This window comes from Corvus kubaryi, unplaced genomic scaffold (assembly GCF_017639235.1).
Source record: "Corvus kubaryi isolate FWS band 111438036 unplaced genomic scaffold, C.kubaryi_AGA036_p1.0 37334, whole genome shotgun sequence".
Taxonomy (NCBI): domain Eukaryota; kingdom Metazoa; phylum Chordata; class Aves; order Passeriformes; family Corvidae; genus Corvus; species Corvus kubaryi.
The window spans coordinates 8,682,762-8,705,853 of record NW_024581108.1 but is presented as its reverse complement, the minus strand read 5'-3'; the positions used below and the strand labels follow the sequence as shown (position 1 = coordinate 8,705,853).

The window sequence follows — 23,092 nt, the reverse complement described above, 5'->3', positions numbered from 1 at the left end:
GTCTCTTTCTGTCCTCTAATTTTTTATTGATTTATTTTTAAAAAGTTATTCTGTGCCTGGTTTATCAATTTGTTGGCAGTGTGTTGATAAGAACTTTATTTCCATGGCCTAGTCTCTCTGAGATAATTAAAATTAAAAAGTTCCACTCCTGTTTTCCTGCACTCAGTTCTTTTAGTTCATTCATTGGCAGCAGAGGCACAGTCCAGTCCTTCACCCTGTCCAGTCCTGAACCCTGTCCAGTGTTCAGCTTCCCATTCACCAAGATTAATAATCAGAGAGCACGCACATGGAGGGAGGTATTAATTGTCATTACTATGTTGGATTATATCTTAAGGAGTCTGGTTTTGCTCCTTACTGTCACAGCACCTAATTGAGTTTGGATGGATAAAACTATTTCTAGGCTACATCTGATGCATGATGGTGCTCCAGAGCCCTTACTTGTTTAAACATATAAGCCATTTGAAATAGGGAACACTAAAAAAAGTTAGTGGGGTGACAAGAAAAATGATCTTATTTTGGAAGGAGTGCAGATACCCTTAAAAAAAAAAAAAAAGAAAAAAAAGAAGGAAAAAACTAATAAACATGGATAGTGGAACTATTAATAAAAGACTCATAAAAGAGGTCATGAAAAGCAAACCTCCTAATTTGATTTTTAAAAAATATTTAAAGTACAGAAAGTGAGATGTATGCAGATTAGATTGTTCCCAAAAGAGGTTATTAAAACAAGTGTCACTTGGTTTTATTTGGTTAGGTTATTCATAAAATTGACTGCATAGCTATCTATGTGAACTTGCTGAAAAAGCATGAGAACTCCTGAAAACCTTTCCCTACGCTGTTCCTTTTCCCTAAATTTTGTGGCTTGTGCACATGTGGGGGAAAATATTAATTTGATCTGCATCTCAATTCATTCACCACTTCCAGAAGACAAAAATCTTAATTGTTTCTGAATAGGAAAAAAAATAGTTCAATCTTAATGTAGGAAACTTGGTCGAACCACCACGAAGAAGAGATAAACGGTGTGTAATAGATGTAGTTTAATACAAAAATAAAAGAATGAAAAAAATATTATGTACCTTTCAGGTTTGGGTTGTAGTCTTTTCTGGGAATTGCTAATTATGTTGCAGTGATTGTTAATAATGCAAGTTTATTATTGGTACATTAGTACATTTTTAACTGTATCCATACGAGTAAAAAATGGGTACAGAGTTCTCAGAACTGGCAAACACAAAATTGAAGCTGTGTTGTGAAATGAAATAAGGCTGGAATTCAGCCTACAAGTTAAATTGTTTTTGAAAAAGTAATCAGCAAAAATACGGACTTATTTCATGGATAAGCTGGACCTTATGTTGACAGAGTCCTGTTCAAAATTATTTTAAGAACACTGCAAAACCTTCTTCCTTTGTGCAAAAGGTGTGAATAAATATGCATCCAACAGTAAACCACATTTAAGATATATTAGGAAAAAAAAAAGTTTGTTAATGACCCCAGCTGCAGTTTGAGGACCCTTCTCCCTGGTATGGGCTTTGTATCCCTTGTTAGCACATGCAGATTCCAGCTCTTCCTTGTACAGGCAGCAGCTAAGGCCACTCCATTGCATTTATCACATTTCCTCTTTTAAAGATTAGCATGTAATAGGTGGACAGAAACACATTACAACTTTAAATCTGCATGTGCTCTCTTATTTTGAAACTGATGGAAAATTAAAAAAAAAGACCCCAAACCAACACAAACCCAGCAAAACAAAACAACCCACTAACAAATGAATGCCTAGCAATTGCTTTGCTTTCCATCTCCAAAGAGAGGATTTCAGCCGCATGCCAGGGGTTGTGTGAGGGTTGCAGAGCAGACCTGGGGAATGAAAATTAGATCTCTTGTCTAAGCCAGGTTGTCCTTTCTTCTTTTGAAACAGACCTGCATATACCTATTAGTTAGGGTATTTTCAGTCATTATTATACTAAAATGCTTATCTATTTTCCTGTCAACCACCTCTCTCTTTGCTGGTACTCACTTGGACAAGGTGGATTCTCTTTCTTCATTAATTACTGTAGGTGCTGAGTCAGAGAGCAGGGTCATGTAGAGGTGGAGAGAAGCAGGGGGAAGTTGTGGAACATGAATTCACAAGTTTGGCCTGGAGCAGACATGTTTCTTGATGCACAGGTAACAATGTTTCTTGTCCCTTTTCCCGTCTGCACATCTTTGTCTCCTTTGTGACACTCTCCACTCTTAAGAAGGAGGCTGGACAGCAGAGATCTTTAACGTAACAGGCATATTTCTCAAAGGGAGCAGTTGAAATGATCTGACACTGAATATGTTTAAGGCTAAATTGTGCATATTTATCCTTAGTTGAAAAGGATCATTAGATTATGCCTATGCTCATATAAAATCGATAGTAACCTGCAGTGAGCCTGTCCTCTCTTTTATGGTATTACAGATGCAACTATTTTACACATAAATAGGGCAAGATATGAAACAGAGTGCGTACTACTTTGAGCTGGGAGACACAGACCATAAATCAGGATATGTGTGCATAATTACAAGGTATCAGAACAAGTCCCAAGGGTATTTTTAGTACTGTAAAATGTTGGATAGACCTGCTTTCCTTCAGAACATTATCCTTCTAATTTCTTCACTCCTAGGTACCAGACAGTTTTGTTGGCCAGATTACTTGATATGGTAGCAGTGTGATAAATGGCAACTGTAAGAGTATATTGTGTTTAATTGCACAATCAGAGTATAAAACTACATCTGATTAAATTGTGCAAAGGCTCTGAACTAATTTTCTGAAAATGTCTCCAGGGTTAAACACTTTCTTAGCTAACATTTGGATGTGAAAGTCAGAGGCTTGTTTTTTTTGTACTGATGTGCAATATTTTGGCAAGAGAGAATCACAGAATCACTAGGTTGGAGAAGTCCTCCAAGGTCCAACCCTTAACCTAACACTTCCAAAACTATGGCTAAACTATGTCCCCAAGTGCTATATCTACACATCTTTTAAATCCCTCCAGGGATGGTGACACGACCACTTCCTTGGACAGCCTGTTCCAGTGCTTAAAAGTCCTTTCAGTGGAGAATTTTTTCCTAATATCTAATCTAAACCTGGTGCAACTTGAAGCATTTTCTGTCATACTATTGCTCGTTACCCAGGACTGCCTCCCACCTTGCAGCTTCTTTTCAGATAATTTTAGAGAGTGATAAGGTCTGCCTCAGCCTCCTTTTCTCCAGACTGAACAGCCTCAGCTCCCTCAGCTGTAAATTCTTGGCTGCCACTTCAGGATCTACTTGAAAGCCATCAGTGAATACCTGGTGCTCAGAAGCTCTGAGTGACACGGGCTGTTTAACACAGGCAGTGTCTTGGGCAAAATTCTCATTTTGATGCATGTAAAACTACAGCAACAAAAACAAACAAAAAATGAGGGAGGAGTGAGATGAATAGAAATGTCCCATCTGTTTGTATTGTCCACTTGAGCTGCCATTGTCTGAGGTGACAGGAAGGAGGAGGGTGGAAAACAAACCACCACTGAAATGAAAAAGCATGGGAAGTATCTCAGTGGTAAGAAAAGCCGTGCTTTGTTCTTTTTCATATAATGGAAGCTTCTGTGCAGCCTGAGAGTGTGTATTCCCTATTGCAACAGAGTTCGGGCTTAGGAGTTTAGTTAGAGCTTTTATGTGATCATTGTTCCTAAGAGCAGATTTCAACCCTGCTGTTTAGTCAGCATTGACAATTACATCCAAACAAAAGGGGGGTTGTTTATATTTTTTTCTGCATTACCTGGCACTAAATTTCTAATTCGGCCCCCAAAGTACTGAATCCAGATTCAGTTTTCCCTGACTAATTCAACTGTGTATTTTAAGTCCTGTGCTATCCCCTGTACCATCCTACATTTGCACAAAACCAAAGCAGTATTCTTACAAGACCTTAAAAAAGTGGTTATCCCATGTAATTTCATAAGAGACTAACAAGATTCCTTGAGATGTTCTGTGTGTCATTCCTGTCTCTGTGTAAAAAGAAGCACCTTGGATGGCAGGATGGGTGCACCAAGTGCAGTGGTAAGAGGGGATAGAAGAACAGAGCTACCAAGCTGTCTTCTTTTTCCTTAAGGAAGATAGGAGAGGAACATGTGAGATAGTAGGTATGAGAGATCTTATCCATTTCATGGAAGAGGGTCTAGATGAAAAAATTCTGTCATGCTTTTGCAATGAAACTCTCCACTGCTACTGTAACACCTGTAATCTTCTCTGTGAGTTTCTGAATACGAATTACTTGTCATCCTTTTATTAAATGCTTTTCTTCTAAAAGTGAAGATAGAAATGTCTTTTAATGTGTTTCTAAGGTTCAAAAGGAAAGACCTCTGCACTGATCTAATTTTCTGAAAGCCCCTTATTCTGATATACTTCTACCTTTTGTGGAGCAACTAGCTGTCATTTAGCTTGATTTAGCTAATTTACTCATATCAATTAATTGGATAATGAGCCATAGGCAGGCTTTCGGTATCTGAAAACTATTACCTTCATTTTCCCATTTTCTGTAGGAGAAAATGGACTATACAATTTCCCCAAATGTTCTAAAAGCATATGTCTATTTTAATAAAATTAAATTGCCACAATGTTATTTGTCTTTCCTGTTCTATATTATTTTCAAATCAATTTTTTACATTGTTCTTCACTTATTTGTACTGTGTAAGGACGTTCTCATGTCTTAAAATGGTGACATCACTCATGATGCCTGAACATCTGCACCTGTTGCTTAAATTGTGTAGCTTGCACTAGTAGCTCTGTGGGTGATATGTGGCAGATAATTTCAAACTAGATAGATAATCATAAAGCTAGTTTGCTGTCATTTCATTCCTTGATCTAATAGATAAAAGAAGTCAAACTCATGATACATGTTTACTACTATGGATGGCTGGGCGATTCTTTTTTTTTGTGACTTGTTAAAGTATTTGTAACATGGCCTAAAATATTTTGAGATTAAAGGTGCTACACCAACTAAAGGGACATTAAGCAATATGTGTCCTAAACACAGACCTTATCCAGCACTTGGAAATAAATGCAAAAAAAACCACTTTGCAAAGGTATTAAACATTTAACAGCCTTAAAAATATATTTTTAATAACCTTATAAAATAGGCTTTCAGCTTAACTTTTATGCAGTGGTAATGTTCTTCTTCAGATTTTCACATATACTGATAATAACATCAAAACACCTTTAAAATTCACCATATGAAGCATTTGGGGAACTTTTTTATTAAGTCTGGTACTTTTAGTTTTATAATTGGTTAGAATTATTACTATCTGACTTGTACCTGCCTTTTCTTTATGCTCCCACCTAGGTAGTCAGTTTAGTCATATTGAACCCTACTGATTTTGACAAGATAGAGCTTTCAGCAGCAGTTCAGGGTCTCTGGATTTTTCACACAGTAGACGGACTTCCAAGGTGACTGGTGTTCAGGATGCAATCTTTGCATCTTAAAGATTCCTCCTCTGTGAGCAGATGATGTCAAAATGTATGTTTCACTTTATATACTGTGATTAATTTCTATGAGTTTGAAATATCACACTTCCTATGCAGAAGGGCTGGATCTGTAACTTTTGTGTTTGTCCTCATGACAGGTCTGTTTTCAATACACAGTTCAAATGTATGCCTAAAGCAAATAAACGCGCTAAAGAACTCACACGTCTAAAGAAGGTGAGGTTTTTTCCATATTTGTATTATTCTTATTTGTTTCAAACCATGTAAATCATACACATTCTTAGCAGGAAAATTGCAGTGGTGGGAAATTTTATATTAGCCCTAAGATAGACCTTGAATATTAAGGGTGAATCTTTTAAGGTTTTAATATGTGTTAATATGCAGTTTCCAACAATTAGTTGAAACTCTAAAGGTGCATTTTGTGAAGGCCTGCAGCATATTCCTGAGGGCTCATTATCTTGTCAAAGCTTGTAAGATATGGACACTGCAGGAGTGATGGTGTTACTCAGTGGGTTAATATGGAGTTAGATTTTTTTGCATGGTGCTAGGAGGGAAATGCTACAGTAGATACAGATGGAGATGAAAATGCAAGATCCTGATTCTAAATTTGTTTTGGACAAATTGGATTTGTTACTCTTCAGCTTTCATTCCGAAAACTCTCTTGTGACTTTATTGTCAGCTGAAGTGTTTGACTGAGAAGTGTGTGCATTTTAGTGATGGATATAGTGATCCTGGTAAACACTTTGGGGCTTTCGTGATGCAATATGCTGTGTAAGTGTTTGTGTCGTTTTATGAGGGAGTGGGCAGAAGCTTATTTAAGTAAAAAGTAGAATAAAGCCCACACAGTTTCAGCAGCCATTAGTTTCATTGAAGCTACGACAAAGATAAGAGTTAAATGATTTGTGGATATATACAAATGTCGTAAAGTAAAAAAGCAACACAGAATCCAATGCCATTATTGCTGGGAGAAGTGCCAGCATTCTCATTATTTTTAATGACTTCCAAACTGGGCCCGTAGTGACTGATGAGGTAAGCAATTTCAGATGGGAAATGTGATATACTCAATACTGGAACGTGCTGAATGCCCTCAGTTGTTAGGGGCCATGGCTGTGCTCAGGATACTGTGAGAGGCAGCAGACAAATTGTAGGTTGAAGGTCACTTCTTTACAAAGAGAAAAATGAAATTTTTTTCTAGGTTGCTGAATAAAATAGAACAATCTAGATGATAAAAATTGTATGTAATGACACTGCTCATGAAAAAACATTCATCACTGAAGAAAGGTAGATACTAAAGAAAACAACTATAGCTCTTTAGATTCATTCCAATATTAAAAAAAAATTAAAAAGCACCAGACAAAACCCTTAGTAACTGTTTCTGTTTATTAAAAAAGATAAGCATCTTATGAAGATATGGTGGTTGTTAATAATGAAGTGACAGCTGTGAGAGGCACTTACCTCAGAAGCGGGTGGCCTGTGGTTCCCATGTGCCTGATGTCCCCCTCCTGTACTGCTGGGTGTGCTGGAGAGCTGTGTCCCTCAGAAATCCCACCACCACTCATCTTGACTCCTGGTAGGGAGGCAGTGCTTTGGTGTCTCCTCCTGTGTAGGAGGGAGTTTGCAGAAGTAGTTCCTCCAAGAGGGAAGGATCCCAGTTGGAAACACCCCTGACTGCCTGTGGGGCTGCCTGGCTCCCTGGGCATTAAGCAGGATGTGCAAGTCAGGAGTACTGAACAGTAAATCAGGGAGACTGCAAATGCTGGAAATGTTTTAATGGCAAAAAAACATTCAGAACCTGGGCTCCATTTTTTTCCCTCTGGCACATATTTTCTGTATGTAGAACAGGAGGCTGGGCAGCTTCTTGCCCCCATCTGCCCCAGGCTGACCTGCTGGCTAGCCTGGGGATAAGGCATCCCTTATCATCCCTTCTGGCTGGGTGTACCTGCAGAGCTATGGTTCCTATTGTGCCAAATATGCTAAAAATTAAAATATTTTCAGTTTTTTAAAGTTGCCTATTGGGACTTAAGGCAATGAAAAACAGTGCTTAGTGCTGAGCAGAGAAGTTGTATAGTGCCACTCATGATGATGAAATGTCAGCTTTGGAAGTTAAAATTACTGGAAAGATGACCCAGTGATAGCACACAAACCCAAAAATTTGGCAAATTTAAAGCTTAACACAAAGCTGTGATTTTTTTTCTCTCTTTTTTTTTTTAATTTATTTTTAAATGATGGAGCTTGCTGTGATATGATACTTTGAAAACTAAAAATATAGCTAGTTTGCAAAGATATTAGATAATTTCATAGAATATTGGTCAATTGATGGCTATTAAAAAAAAAAATGACAGGCAGCCCCTATCTTAGGAAACCCATAAATCACTGGTTGCTCGAATTTCAAGAAATAAATCAGAGGAAGGCTCATTCTCTGTGCCTCTCTTTTGGTTGCTCCATTACTGATCACCACAGAAATGGGGCACAGTGGTGACCTCACCCCAGAGCCAATGCTGTATGCCTGCTCCCACGTCCAAAGGTTATTTGCAGGGTCAAATGTAGATGTAAGAAGTTATTATTGTCTCATTTATAGTTCAGCTGGGAGCCTTGCAGTCATCATCCAAGCCGTTTGTGCCCTGGTGGTCCTGCCTGTTTTCAGGCACCCCAGATGTGGTCTTAGGCCAGAGAAGGTGAAGAACATCTCTCAGCAGGCTAAGTAGCCTCTGCAGCCGAGCCACTGCACATGGAGTTGCGTGGAAATACAGGTGAGCGCTCTACTGTATAAATTTTCACTGCCCTTGAGTATAAGTTACTCTACACGCATAGTAATATCCATAATTAAAATACTCTCTTGAAGTAAATAATTAAATGAGGATTACGGTTATGAGCCACAAAGCGACACAGGTGACAGGGTTACCTTAAGTAGGACAATTAAACTGTAAATTAAAATTAAATTTCTCCATGTAAGTAGAATATTGTGTAAGGTAATTATCTAAGAGTAATAGGTTAGGTCTGTACACTGTATCAATAAATCCTAGAGATCTTTAGAAAACAGATTTTCTACCCTTTTTTTTTGTATCAGTATTAAAAAAAGAAAAAACTTAAATGAGAAAAAAAGCCTAAAGTACAGTTTCAATGTTTTTTGGCAAAATTGATGTTTTGTTGAAGTTTCGTTTAAGTGACATTTTTCCTTAGCAAATGCTTTTATTTTTTTTTTAATGTAGTGCAGATATTGAGTCCTGTGGGAGTGTTTGCTGGAGAGATGCTTCTGTGCCTGAGCAAAGCTTGGTTAGAAGGAGAATGTACCATCAATGTTAGAAAGTTACAGCTTCTCACTTACAGGATGCACTATAATTGGTTCTAGCTATTGGCACCTTTGTGCAAGCTCAAAGATTATTTAGTACCACATTACTGAATTCACTATATTTCATGTTTTAAAAAAAATAGTTCCTGTGTGAGTTAAAAGTCAGGTTTTATTTCATTCTGTTTTAACAGAATTAATTTATTCTCCAGGTACAGAGTGATCCTAGGTCCTGACAGTCCCTAAATCAAGGAGTTATGAGCTGCACAAAATGTTCTCTAGATAGTACAAACATGTTTTTGCTCTTTATTTTTTTTTTAAACAGATCAGTGTTGTAGAAAATACTAGTTGTAAACAAAATTTTGGAAAAAACCCCTGGTGTCCTAGTCCAAAGTCAAAAAATCTTTTCTGAAAAAAAAGTCATGATTTTTGAGAAAAAGAAAAGATTTGTTTTCCAAGGAAATGGTGTTTGAAAAACACTGTAAATTAATGCTACAACTAGAAGTCAAAAAATAGTTTGGTTGTTTTTTTTTTTTTTTACAAAAATAACGAAATGAACTAAGTAAAAATTAGCTTTAGGAGAAGTAGATATTTAAAAACAAATTTCAGGAGTTCTGGAGGCAATCTCAGAAGCTTTGGGCACTTCTAGTACTACCTTCATTACCCCTTTTGGAGTTACAGGTATTTTTGGCTTTGTCCAAGGGAGTAGGGCAGCAGCTGTTGCAGGGGCAGTTAGGGCTACTCTGGTGTGGTAATGGCAGGATTTACCAAATCCTTGCCACTCACGGTCCCTCCTTACACAGTTATTCTGACTTTGTTCATCCAGTCACTTTTGTGAGTCAGAACGTTGTGAGCATGTGAAGGGTCTGTGCCCTTCTGTCCTCAGCAGTTTACTGGCAGGTCACTGCACTCCTGTCATTGCACAGCCCTGTCATGCTGCACGGTGGCTTCCGGGGAGGGAAACACGGCCGGGGCTTGCTGCTATCTCAGCTGCTTTGCTGGTGTTATTTATCACGAAAGTAGGAGAATTATGTTATCTAATGCTTAGATGATTTGTTATGATATGCTACACTTACACAGAGTGGGATTTTTATTAAAAGTTTTGTTAAAGTAAATAATCAGAAATTCTGGTTAAAAAAATCCAGATTAGACTCTGAATAGAGTATTTCTGTATCTTTTGTTAACCTTACAATTTAAACCATGCCAGGCTGCTAAAGCAGAGCATCAAAATGCCTCAAAATATTTTAATACTTCTCATTTTTTACTGAGTCATTTTATACTGTAATTTTTAAACTCTGCTTCTAATGTTTTAACCAATTTATTAAGAGAAACAAGATTTTGACATCTTTGTTACTCTCAATTCAGAGAGAAAGGAACAGTTCTGTCTTTGATGTACGATCTTAAAGCTGGAACAATTTAAATCACTTTTTAGATATTGTACTCCGTTTAGTAAAATATTTAGTGCCATTATGATAGTGTAAACCATTAGACTGCAATTACACTAGCACAGCACAGAGCCTAATAGTTCTTTTGGAACACAACAGTGATGCATGATTGCTCCATTAGGATTGGAAGTCTTGAAGCACTAAGGTTATTAAAAAAAATGAATCACGTTTACGGTCTTGATTTTGTTAGATTGTAATAAAAATATCTTATTTATGGATATAAGTACTACTGTGTCAACCTCTTAACGAAGTATTAAAAAAATAGTGCAAGAACTGGTAAGGGTTCTTTGGATTATGGTTATGAGGTTTTTTTGCCCTGCTGCAGCTGGAAATCCAGAACCTCATCTGTATCTTCCCAAATGTGTTTTACAGGCAGGTTGTACTGCGGCGTGTTCTCAGGACTTAAATGAGACTGTTTTTACAGATATTTATGAGCAGTGTTTTGAGGATTGTGAGAAAGTTTAAATCATGTTATTGGCTAAATATTCTTTTTCAAAAAATGCCCAAACGTACAGCCAATATACTCACATAATTTCAAAGACAAATATCGATGAAAGGAGGAAGCATTTTCTTTTTGCTACCTTGCTTAGCTTGGAAAGCATTTAATAAGAGAGTTTATACACATAGCCAGCTTTTCACAGCAACAGGGGAATAAAAAGCATTTTGAAAGTAAAAAGGAGATGGTAAAAATTTTAAAAATGAGATCAGCCACTGAAGAGCTGCATTAACACCGATAGTAACATCTAACAAACAAAAGTGATTTCATTTGAAATTGCTGGCATTCCTTTACATTTGGGCATATGGATGTCAGTAGCACATCTGCCTGTGCTTAATACAGTCAGACTGCAAAAAGACTGAGGTAGTCACTACTGAGATAACTGTTGGGGACTAACAACTGTAGGTATTTGAAGATAATTCTTTATCCAGCAACTGATGTACTGAAAAATAAAGAAGGAAAAAACCATAATTGGCTGACAAATTCATTTGAGAAATTAATTTAGAAGTTTAGCAAGAATTTCTGGGGGTGTGCAAAAACCCTTGAATTTTGGGCAGAAAATTATTTGTGTGCACTTCAAAAGTGGAACGAGAATGAGTTTTGCCTATGATGACACGAGGGATCCTGGGCTTACCCTGGTGTTGCAGGAGTAAACATGCAGCAGCTTGGGTGATCAGCTGGTGCAGGGGCTGAGCTTTCCTCATTGCATTCTTGCTGCAGGAGTGCACCCAAGAGAGAGGAGAAGCAGAAATCAGAGGGAATATGAAGAGTGAGAAAGATGGTTAGACTGCAAGAATAAAGAGAAAGCAAGAAAAAGAGAATGTATGGAATAGACAGAAACAGTGATGTCCCTTACTGCTGGGGCCCTCCCCCCCTGCCATGTGGTCCTGGAGAGGGGCCCTGGGGGGAGGCACGGTGTTTCCCTGCCCCTGCTCAGCCTCGTTCCCCATTGGTTGTTTTGTGTTCCCTGCGCGGGCAAGGACCCTCGGGTGCCGTGATTGCCTCAGTTCCTGGGCAGAGCCCCGGCCATGCGGCTGGAGAAATAAACATCTCTCTGAAACATCTATCAAGAACCAGTCCATATATATTTCTTTTCCACGGGCCTCGTTGTTTGATACATCGTGTTGTGGTATCCGCGCTGTAACACCTTGCTGTAAGGGATTCCTTGTTGTGAGTGGTGGATGAAGAAAATTTGTAGACTTTTAACAGCTTTTAGGTAGAATTAGATAGTATCGTCCGTAGTAGCTCATTTCTCTTAGTTTGGTTGACTTGTCTTTCACATTGAAAAGTAGTTCAAGTCAGTGGAAATAAACTTTTATCTTAGACAGATTAAATATTGTTTAACTTGCATTCTCTGAAATAAGTGTAAAACATATAGAATATGTTAACTGTCTGCATCTGCAGTTAACCCCATGCTTAAGTCTACACGAATTATGGTTTTGATATGGAATTTAAAAATGTGTGAGCATTACTTAAAACACTCTATTAGTGAGAAAGGGGGTGCATTTTAATACAGAATTAACAAATATGACTCAAGGGTAGAAGGTGTTGTTTTAGAAAAATGATACAATTTAAATAAGGCAGTTGAAAAGAACACATTAAAATATCTTTTTAAAAATGTTTGTTCTTTGAATTGTGTCCATTTGCTTGACAGAAACATGTAAGAAGTTAATTTGTATGAGCTGTGGTACAGGAGTGACCGGGATCCTTTTAAGGTTACTCTGGAATGGAGGGTACTGCATTCTTTGCAGTAATTTTCTTTTCTTTTAAGTAACGCAGAAATAGCCATGAACCTCTAACATTCAGGGTCATGTCACAGTTCCTGGATTTGGACCAGCAGCTGGACCCATCCACCAAACTCCTGCGGGCTTGGGACTCTGCTGACTGCCATAGAAGACAGTCCTATGGCTGCTAATCTGCTCCAGTAACACCAGTTCCTTAATAGCTGTCAGGAAAAGAAAAGTAATTGGAAATATGGCAGTACTGAAGTGCTTCAAAAAGCTGCAAGTCTCTTCCTCACCAACTTTTATATAAAGAATCCCAGGCAGAGTACCTCAGCATACACAACACAGGCTTGTGATCTTTTCTGTGTATTTTAGTGACAAGATGGATGTTATCTTCCCTCTTATTTGGGATGCTTTCTAACAAGATTTACCTACCACTGTGCAATTGTCTCTCATCTAGATAATGTGGGAGAACTGCTAAAATCAAGCAACAAAAGTTCTGTATAAATTACTTTGTTGTGTATTAGCAAAAGTGTATGTAAAGAGTCCTGTATAGCCTTTTAGGGCAAATCCGGTTCCTCCCCTGTACGCTGTAGAAGCACCGATAACTTTAAGTGAAATTTGGGGTGAATCTGTACACTGGCAAGTGACTTCAGCTGTCTGTGCCTTGGCTTTGACTGCATCCTCTGGCTGTTCTCAGCAGCTGCTTCTTGTTTTCGAAGCTCTTCCCACATTTTATTGTTTAAAATGAACTCTGGCTTTGAATACTGTACCTTGATTTTGTTGTTGTTCCGTTTTGTGGCACTCTTGCAAGGATTTTTTGGCTTATTTTCTAGAGGAATGAGGTGAATATGGCCATGCTGGTGTCTCCAGGGCACTCAGTAATTGCTGTGTGCTGTTGCTGAGTTTCAGCCACGTTTGATGGCATGAGATGTGTGGAGTCCTTCCCAGGCTGTGCACCATATCTCCACCTGTGTCACTGGGGCACCCCCACTTGCCTTGCTGATGCCTTGTACTGGCAGAGCTAATCTTAGCACTCTCTTTCTTGATTACAGTTTAATGTAGTTAGTTAGGATTTTGAAGTTTGTTGACTTGTTTTTTCTCAAATATCAGCTGTCAGAAGCTCACACAGGTCTCATGAAGCAGGTGCAGTTTTTGAACTGATTTAAATGAAGAAGGGAGAGACATTTGGTAAATATTAATTGGGAGACACTGAGTCAGGAGAGCAGGCAAAATGGAAAAAAATTATGAATTTGACAGTGCCCAACAAATGTTGGGGTTTTTTTGTTTGGTTTGTGTTTTTGTTTTTTTGGGGATTTTTTTTTTTTTTTGTTTGTTTGTTAGGCAATGTAGAGATTTGATTTTGTGATTCTGTGGAGTCCTTCAAAAGGCTGTGCCCTCTGACTCATTAATGGATGGAAGCATTTGTTACCCGATTGTGTGGCACCTCAGTCATTATCTTTTTCATGAGTGTTCTAGTTTTGGATTCCTTCTATGTCTTCTAATATTTCAAAGAAGTAAAAATGATAACATGGGAGATAAACATGGAAATTTTTTTCGTCCAAGTAACATAGATTGCAAAAAGCTTACCTTGAAGCATTGAACATGAAGTGAATGCAGGAGTCCGAGCCCATTTAAAATGCTATCTTGGTTTTATGACAATTATATTACAGTTTCCTAATCCATGGACCTACCTTATGGGAAATATTTGTAGATAAAACTTCATGGATCGTGATAAAGTAAGGAAAATGTTCATTTATTCTCTGATGATGCTGAAATCTAAAAAAAAAAATATTATTGCCTACATGAAAAAAACAGGAAAAAATGTTATTTATACTAGCCAGTACGCTTCTACACATTTTTCAGTGAGATTTTTGTTTATTACTGACTGAAAGGGGAACTTCGACATTGGAAAGAAGAATTCATTGTGTTCAGACAGCAAGAAGGCTATGGATTGCATCAAGCTCTTTCCCCCTCGTGACTTTTCTTCGTTTGTGAACTAAATCCTCTGGTATTTGTGTGCTCAGAGTTTTGCATGGAGCACTTCAACACAATGTGCCTGCTTGGGGGAGTGGAAGGAATGGCACACTTTTAACAAGTGTCCTTGAGGCAGAGAATGACAGGAAGGCACATTGCCATGCATCATGCTTTATTTATGCATGTGGAGTGCAAGGTAACCCACACTGGGGTCTGCTGTGGGAGAAGGCACAGCGGTGTCACAGAACTCTGAAAGTTCAATAAAAGCAATGAAGGACGTGCAGCTTCTCTGTATCTGCTCTGCATAATGGCAACTCTGGTTTTTACAGTGCCTGGATGCTTGGTTGTCCTGGGATTTAGTGAAGGACATGCTGAACCAGTGCATTTGCTGTGCGTACTTCATGCTGATAGTCTGGAAATGGAGCAAGTCAGAGAGAAATGTAGCTTTTGGGATCATTAAAAATCCATTTTCATTAAAAGCCATGCATTGCAGTGACATACTTATTTACACATTCATCCCCTGTCTGCCTATGTCTTACAGATAGAGTGAAAAAAGAGGCTTTTCACAACAATTTTAAAGCCTAAATGAAAGAAAAGCATTCTATTTACCTTGAATTACTTACACGCTGCACTTGTTTGGCTCTTCTTCACGCTGTGTTGAATGGCAACTACTCTGCATTCTTTCTTTACCTCCAGTTCCTTTTGTCCTATCTATCTATCATTTGTTTTTATCTATCTTTTCCGCCTATCTATTTCCTCTTTGTGCTTGGAGTTGGTTGCAAATTATATTTGTGATGCAGGGAGCTTACAATCTGACTGTCTTGATATTATTTTATGCAACCATGACTACCGTAAAAATTGGCTTTACCGCCTATTTTGTGTTATTGATTCAAGCCCATTTCAGAATTAACTTGTTTGGAATGATCTGGCAATGTTGTGTGCCCTAGGTTCTCTCAGGAAAAATTCATCTCTCATAACTAAATGCAATAAAATGTTCAAATATGTCTAAACACAGTTATATTTTGAATTTAGATGAAAACCTTATGGAGTCAATCAAATATACAAGGCATGTGCAAGTTTTAGTCCTAGACTTACAAGTACTGTATTGCAGAAAAAAAGTATTCAGAGACCAGCTTTTTCCTAGAGATGTGTCCCTTATGTAGGCTTTATGAAATGCCTAATCTCATCATTCATGTTTCTATCCTGAATTGGTTCGACATAATTTTGACATTTTGACTGTAGGACTGTATCTGTAATTCGAGATTATTGCCTACATTCTTTTAGGGATTTGACGTCTCAGATCTTAGTTTTACATTTGTCCTCATGGTTAGGTAGAAATATTTGTGTGCTGATAGCCAGTGGAAAGTAATCTATGAAAATAAATCTTTCCTCATTAATGGCTTGACTGGTCAAGTTTGAACTTCATCTTACAAACAGAGAAAATTAGATGCTGGTATAAACAGGAAGATTTTAGAACGTGAATTTATTGTAATGTTAAAATGTCCAGGTGTTAGAAACTGTTCACTGACATCAGATCCTGTCCTGACTATCGATAACTGACTCCTAAAACCAGTTAAAAAATAAAAAGCTCATCTCCAATCAGAATTTTTTCCAGGTACACAAAAATGGGAACTAAACTTCTAATGACCTAATAATTTTAGCCTATTTCATTGCTATCAAGGCTGCCTGGGTAAGGACTACATCTCCTGAGTTGCAGATTTCAGGTTTGCTGGTGTCCCTGGCTGGTGACAGAAGCCACTGGCATCTGTGCAGCCGTGCCCAGCCTTCCTGACCAAGGTGTCCTAGGATACATTGTGCTCTGGGAGCAGATTAGCTTTTTTTTGGCTGGGGGGAAAAAATGTACGCCAGATACGCTTTGAAATGTTTTGGTAGTTCTGGAACTGGGATACAAATTCTTCCTGTGTTTCCCCTCATGTTTTTTTTTTTTCCTGACCAGTGAATCCTAGTTCTTCACTTCTCTCTTATTGTCTTTCAGAGTAGAGAGTCTTTCTTGAGTGTGTATTTTAAATGTGTGGAGAGGAAAAAAGCTACCCAGGTGAGTAAACAACAAATGCAAGTCTATCCTGAGAGGAGTGCAGTATGGATAAAGAGCTATTATAATTCCTCCCACATTTGTGTTTTCGTCTACTTATGAGATATATACGTGTGCCTTGTTAGCAAAGATGTTATAATGCAAAAGCTAAAGTTTTCATATCAGAGGAAACATATATTGTTAAATGAGCTGAGAACATTCTCCCAAGGGTTAGCATTTCTCTTGTATGTGTGAAATCCTACTGAAACAAATGGCCCTATTATTTTAATTGGATCTTTTGGTATTAGAACATTTTTCTTTGTACTGTAGTAAAGAACCTTCTTTTTCTTTCTTTCCTGAAAATGGGAAATGAATAAACACAGTCAATGGATCAAAACATTTATGACTTCAGCAGTAGACTATACCAAAATAAACAGATGCACATACACATATATGAATTAAATTCATGTTTTATTATGCATTCCTCCACTCTCTCTGAAAATCTAGAAACAGGGTTTGCACTTTTAAAATAAGTATGATTAAGATCTTGGTTGATACCTTGTTTGCAATACTAATAATGACAGAGGCACTTAAACCCAAACCAAAACTACAAGAAAAAGTTACCATTTTTAAGCAGAACATAGTGAAAAATTTTGGAAAAAGATTGTATGTGTTTAATAAGTGAATTACTAATTGGGGTCTGACACTCCTAACAGTTGTGAATAGATTTCAGTTCCTGAGCTGTTATATGCCTAATTTGCTTCCATGAGTGAGGGATTATGCAGTATAATAGGTTAAACTTCTATAGACTGTTCTAATCTGTTTTGTAGAAGATCAGAGAAGGAAGGGAGGAACTCTGTTTATTATGTTGTGATCAAAAGCTCAATAGAGTAGAAATTTTCTATGAACATAGGCTTGAAAACTAATTTGTTGTATGTTTGTTTCCTCTCTTTTCTGCAGCTGTTCAATTACAAACTGTTACTGCTGGTCAGAAAACCAAATATCTATTCTCTAGGGTAGCTACATTGTACTCCAGTGTTTGAAGACTTGGTTTCTTTTATAATTGGACTGAAATATTGATCTTTTTTTTAAAGGAATTCTCCCACGCCTCCATCTGAATACTATCTGAACGTGCTCATGTATGTATGCACTGTGTGTTTAATATATAGATACAATAATAATATAAAAATTTAAACAAAATTAATTGCACTTATGGAGGCAAAACAATTTTTAGTCACACAGAAAAGATCAAGGAATGATTTGTTAAGGGCAAAATGAAAGAGTTATAGTGTTAGTATTAATTACATTTTCTTGTTTGCTTTTACCAAGTCTATGCATATGTCCTTTAAAAGGACAAATAAACTTTGAGGGGAAAAACACTTGTAGACCAACTAGAAACCAAAAACCTGGGTAGACTTCCCTTTTAGAAGTTGCCAAATATTGCTGTAGAGCCCTTCACTGAGGGAGCCTCCTGTGGGGCCATGCGTGGGACAAGGACTGCTCTGTTCAGCGTTGACAGCTCTAATGTGGGATGCCTTGGCAGGGACCAGCCTCTCCCATGCGCAGCTTGCAGAGGGCTGCTGGCTTCAGTTGTTGTCTCACATGCATGTAACTAGAGATCTACTGGTCACCTGTTTATTACCTCAGAGAAGAAACTACAGCTGCAGTGACAAGCACCGAGTTGTCTCATTTCCACTGCAGGGAGAACCACCAAAATGATGGATTTTGTTTTTCATCTCTTCACACAGAATGATCTGCTATTTTGAGTAAATTAATGAGATAACTTGCTACTTGCTACTTCCAAAGTAGGTCAGAGCTGCTCAAGCGTAAATTGCAGTAGCTTTCTGGGAATTAGTGCTGCTTTCCCCATCCTCTTCCCTGGCAGCCCGTGCCAGCGTGTGCAGCCTCCTGTTGGGTGCTGCTGTCCGCGGGTGCCGGGTGCTGCCTGGCTGGAGCCCGGCGCTGCGGGGTCCTGAGGGCTGCACAGCACCTGAGCCTTGGCACAGCCCCTGGAGCAAACGGCGTCTTGCAGCTGTTTCCATGGCAACACATGTGTTAGAAAATAAATATTTGCTCCACTTTCACAATTGTTGTTATGCTGAGAATTAATTGACAGTAATGTTTTTTCCCCTCATTGTGCTTTGAGAGCAATTTAGAAATAACCCAGAAGTGTTTATGGGACAATGCAGCATCTGAGACTATTGCAGCTGGCTGTGTCCTGCCACGGATTTGGGCTGGAGAGGAGTAGGAGCTGATAAGATCTCTCGGTTTTGGGTAAAAGGTGGGTCAAATCCTGTTCTGCTCTGCAGAGTAGTCTGGAAAGTGGCTGTTTTGGTGGGTCTGGGAGCAGTGAGCAGTATGGCTGGTGGGAGGGCAGGAAGGGGCTGTGGGATGGGCACAGCTTTAGGTGGCCCTTTGCTGACATCCTCTGCCCAGCATAGCCATCTCTCAGGTGTCCTCCAAACGCTCACTGCCACCCCAAGTAGCACAGCGACTCACGTCAGTTCTTAGAATTAAAATCCTAAGAGTGGGAAATGTACTGTGGTAGTCCTGTAACTGGGAATGTACTCTCGGCTATATGTATGCAACTTTAGGCTATTTTGAAATAGACAATAATGGATAATTGTGTAAAATATGGTTATTTCTTAATAGTACCTGCTCATTTCACTATTAAAGGCTGTGAATTCTGATTTTTAAAAAAAATCAGTTACTTCAAAAATTCCTGGAATTCAACCGGTGTTACAAACATTCAGATTTATAAATCTTTTTGGAATGTATTTGTTTAGTTTTTTTGATAGAGGGAAGTTTTCTTGTGGGAGGAAATTTTTGGCTGCTTTCTACTGGTTTGCTTTCTGAGGTGTAAGCTGGTGGGAATAAAGACTTGTAGAAAGCAGGCCAGAAGTTCTGCCATCGCAGCATTAGAAACTGTGGGAACTGGTGTCACGCAGCATATTATTAGCTCAGCTGTATTTCCTTATCTTGATCGATTCTGTTAGCAGGACACACTGATTTTGCCCAAAGCCAAAATGTGTTTTTTTTCTGCTCTGTTTGGGTTGTGTTATACTGTGCCTACCAGTATGGCATCAGTGTGCCATAAACACCATGACTAGTAACTATCATTTGTCACGATAAGTGAAACCTATGTTTGTCACCAATGTAAATCAGGGACCAAACACAATTACCAGCACAAGACCTTTTGACAGAGCAGTTATTGCACCCCATTCAAAGCAGGGATTACTGAAGTGTTTGAGTCCTTGTTTAACCATGGTTCATCTTTCAGCACCACGAAAAGTCTCTTATCTGTCAATTCAGAGTGACACACAGCTCTAGAGCAAAACTTCAACCCTAGGGGACCAGGAATAGTTGCCCTGACTCTTGCTACTGAATGGGCAGTGGTATTTTGCCACTAGTTCAAGGGAAGGAAAACATGTACATTGGAGAAAGAATTAGTGACAGTCGAAAATTAGGCCCATTTTAAGGAACTGGGGCTTTACACTCTGTGTGCGTTTACATTAAATTGGTGATTTACGTAAAGATCAAAGTAAAAGGTTGCTTTTTCCCTTCCTCCTTCTCTCTCTTTTTTTTTTTTTTTTCATCTTGGAAGCACATTTAATGCTGAGGAGTAACTGAGGAGATCTTATTGCAGGACTTTTCATGGAAACACTGTAGATCTTTTAAAAGACAGAGGAATTTGGTGGGAAGAGAATAGCTCTCTGTCTTTGGTAGTCCCACTGCTCATACTGTGAAAACACGTTCTGAAGATGGTTTGAGGCATTCTTGTAATTCAATATACACAATGAGCTGAATGAATACCTACCAGCTGAAGAAGGTAGATGAAAAGGGCACAGATCTGTTTGATAATTATTAATTTGCTTACTGTCACTGTTGTGCCTTTAAATTTGTTCATGAAGAAATTTTCAATTACATTGGTATTGCTGGAAGGAGTAGGTTTAGAGAAGTATTTGAACTGATGAACTGCCTAACATGTAGGGGGGCCCATCTTTTGATCTTGTTTTTGCGTATCATATGTTTTATCTAGGCTGAGCTGTATCTAACTTAAGAACTGTGCTTGATCTGGGAGGCCTTTTTGTACAAGGTTAGAACAAGCCTGAAGAATGCTATACAATTAGACTGGTAGATCAATATGTTGATATAATATAGTGAGATGACATAATGCTAATCTTGCTAGAACCCAAACATGGCTTTTTTAGCACCTAATGGCTCTATCAACTGAACAAAGGAGGTTTTAATTTAATAATTAGTTTGCTATTTGCATTGTTAGTCTAACCACTAGAGAAAAACAATGCCACATACCTAAGCTAGTGGTTGTTGTTGATTATTGACTTCAATATTCATATATTTGGATGTTGGAGGGTTTTGTAGCCTTTTTTTATATTTGTGTTTAAATTTGACAAATTGCAAAGAAAGGAATGATTGTATCTTTTCAAGACTTATGAACATGAAGCACGGAGTCAAATGTGAGCATCAATAAAGAGTGATGACTGCCAGATGGGCAACAGAATAGTGATAGGAGCTGAAGGGCTGTACAGTTTACTTTGCAAAATGAAGCGGATGTAAGGGCTGTAATAAATTCTTGTGATAAAGTGTTTGAGTTTTGAGACCACATTTGAAATCTGTCCTGCAAATATGCTCCTTCCAAGAAGTCTTTGAAAAATGGCTTATGTTATATTCCAAGGCCAGGTAAAGATATGACACTCTTCGTTCTTTACATGTATCCATGTTGGACTTTTCCTTGAGGCAGAATCTGCATCTCTCTGCCTTTTGATGGTGAATGTTGAAAGTTTACCTTACGAATAGCGTAGGGACCAGATAAGGTAAGAAGAGGAGGAGAGCGGTATTACCGCAGGTTGTGTTGAGTCAAGCCACACAGTGCAAGTAAAAAGAAAACAAGCCCTAACATGGAGAAGTATAGTCCTGGGGAAGGGCCCCTTTGGGTTATCACATCCAAGTGTCCCCAGATCACACAGCTTTTCTGGTGGGAGAGCTTGGGAAACCTCCACCCCACTCTCACATGAGCCCCAAAACATACTCTCATGGTGCACCTGGGCCCTGCTACCTGTGCTGCTGGTAATGCAAAGGTACCTTAAAACCCTCACAAACAAATCTGAAGACCTTCAGCTGTTTAAAGGCTGCCTGACTGAAGGACTGCTGGAACACCCAGAGGAACCACAAGTATTGTAAATACTGGGAGTCCAAAGGAGTGCCAGGCATTGGGTTGCACTGGGGTCTTCCAAGGCCAAATAGCTGTGTTTAACTTCTGGGAGCACAGGAGCTTGCTGTGTATGTGCTGGTATAGCCAGGTGTACCTTGCAGGATGCGGGTACACCCTGCAGGATGCTCCCAGGCCAGTCCTGCGGGAGCTGCTCCTGGGAGGAGAGCTGGTTGGAGATGGCTGTGCTGGGTGTCGCCTGCTGGCTGGGCTCCCCTGGCTCTGACCAAGCACAAATTCATTGTTTTCTGACCGCTTAGGGACAAGGAATTCAGAGCATGGAGAGAGGCACACAGTGGTTAGGTATCCACCCTGGCAGCAGGACATCTGAGACCCACCTTACCAAAAACTGAAATGCAGGGAGGGAGCCCTGCAGGTTTATAAAGTCTTCATCTCAATCAATGATTGTGAGACTTATAAACCAAGTCCTGCTTTTGTCAAAGTGGCTTAAATATTGGACCAGATGAATTGATGAACTTTCCATAAATATTTTAAAGAGAAATTGTTGAAACTTTTGTGTAAAATTCACGAGACCCACTTGCCTTGTCTCTTTAACAGTGTTGCAGAGCTGCATTGTCTTGTTAGGGAATAGCTAGTCTATATATTTTCCTTTCATAGGAAAGGCTCTTCATTTGGCTTCTGATTTTTAGTTCTGTCTGCTTGTTTGTTGACTTTTGTTCTTTTCATCTAATATCTGGATTGGTGGCATTGCCAAGGAAAAGCAACAAAGACAGAAAGTGAGGTTGCTTAGGTGTATATATAACGTGACCTACAGAGGCAAATTTTGGAGACTTATAGGAGCTTTGCTCTTGGCTTAAAAGGGAGCAGGATGGATTTCTGAGCACAGCATTTCAGCTAAGCTGAGCTGCTTGTGGTCCTCAATAAACTTCTGAGGAAGTGGCACCTCTGCTCTTCCAAGCCTTCTCTATACCCAGGGCTTACCCAGTAGCAACTTTCTATATTCATGGTTGCAAAATATTCTGTGCATGATACACGTGCAGCTGAGAGGGCTGTGAGCCTTGAGGAAGGCAATTCTGCAGCAGAGCACTGCTTTTTCAGGAATCCTGTCTCTCCTCCACCTGGGATGCCATGGTCTGTCAAAGCATAACAGCAGTGCAGGGGAGGTGGATTCACTTTTCTACAGAAATAGGTAAATGGTGTACTTACTTGCTTATTTTTTCTTTTTCTTAGCAGAGCTATGTGTTTAAGTATATTGTCCATTTTTTGTCCCCTTACTGCAAGTACACATTGGAAAATTAATAGAGAGTAAAGTGGCAGCTCCCAGAAAGAGATTAGAAGAAACAAAGGCAATCCTTGAAAGCAAAACATTATTGACAATAGGATTTGAAATATGCATTAGATTTGCTTATTTATATAGTGTGTAAAGCACATATGAGTTTTGTGACTTCTTTTGGATCTACACTTTATTTTGG

The 23,092-nt window shown here is 38.8% G+C and overlaps 1 long non-coding RNA gene across 1 annotated transcript in view; it reads left to right on the top strand.

Moving 5' to 3' along the window:
* LOC121665631 overlaps positions 1-23,092 on the top strand; it is a 56,792-nt gene that overhangs the window by 17,206 nt on the left and 16,494 nt on the right. Inside the window, exons 4-8 of the long non-coding RNA XR_006016439.1 lie at positions 2,049-2,157; positions 5,610-5,685; positions 8,048-8,219; positions 16,394-16,453; positions 17,524-18,710. This is a non-coding gene — a long non-coding RNA (uncharacterized LOC121665631). The remainder of the gene's footprint in view (positions 1-2,048; positions 2,158-5,609; positions 5,686-8,047; positions 8,220-16,393; positions 16,454-17,523; positions 18,711-23,092) is intronic.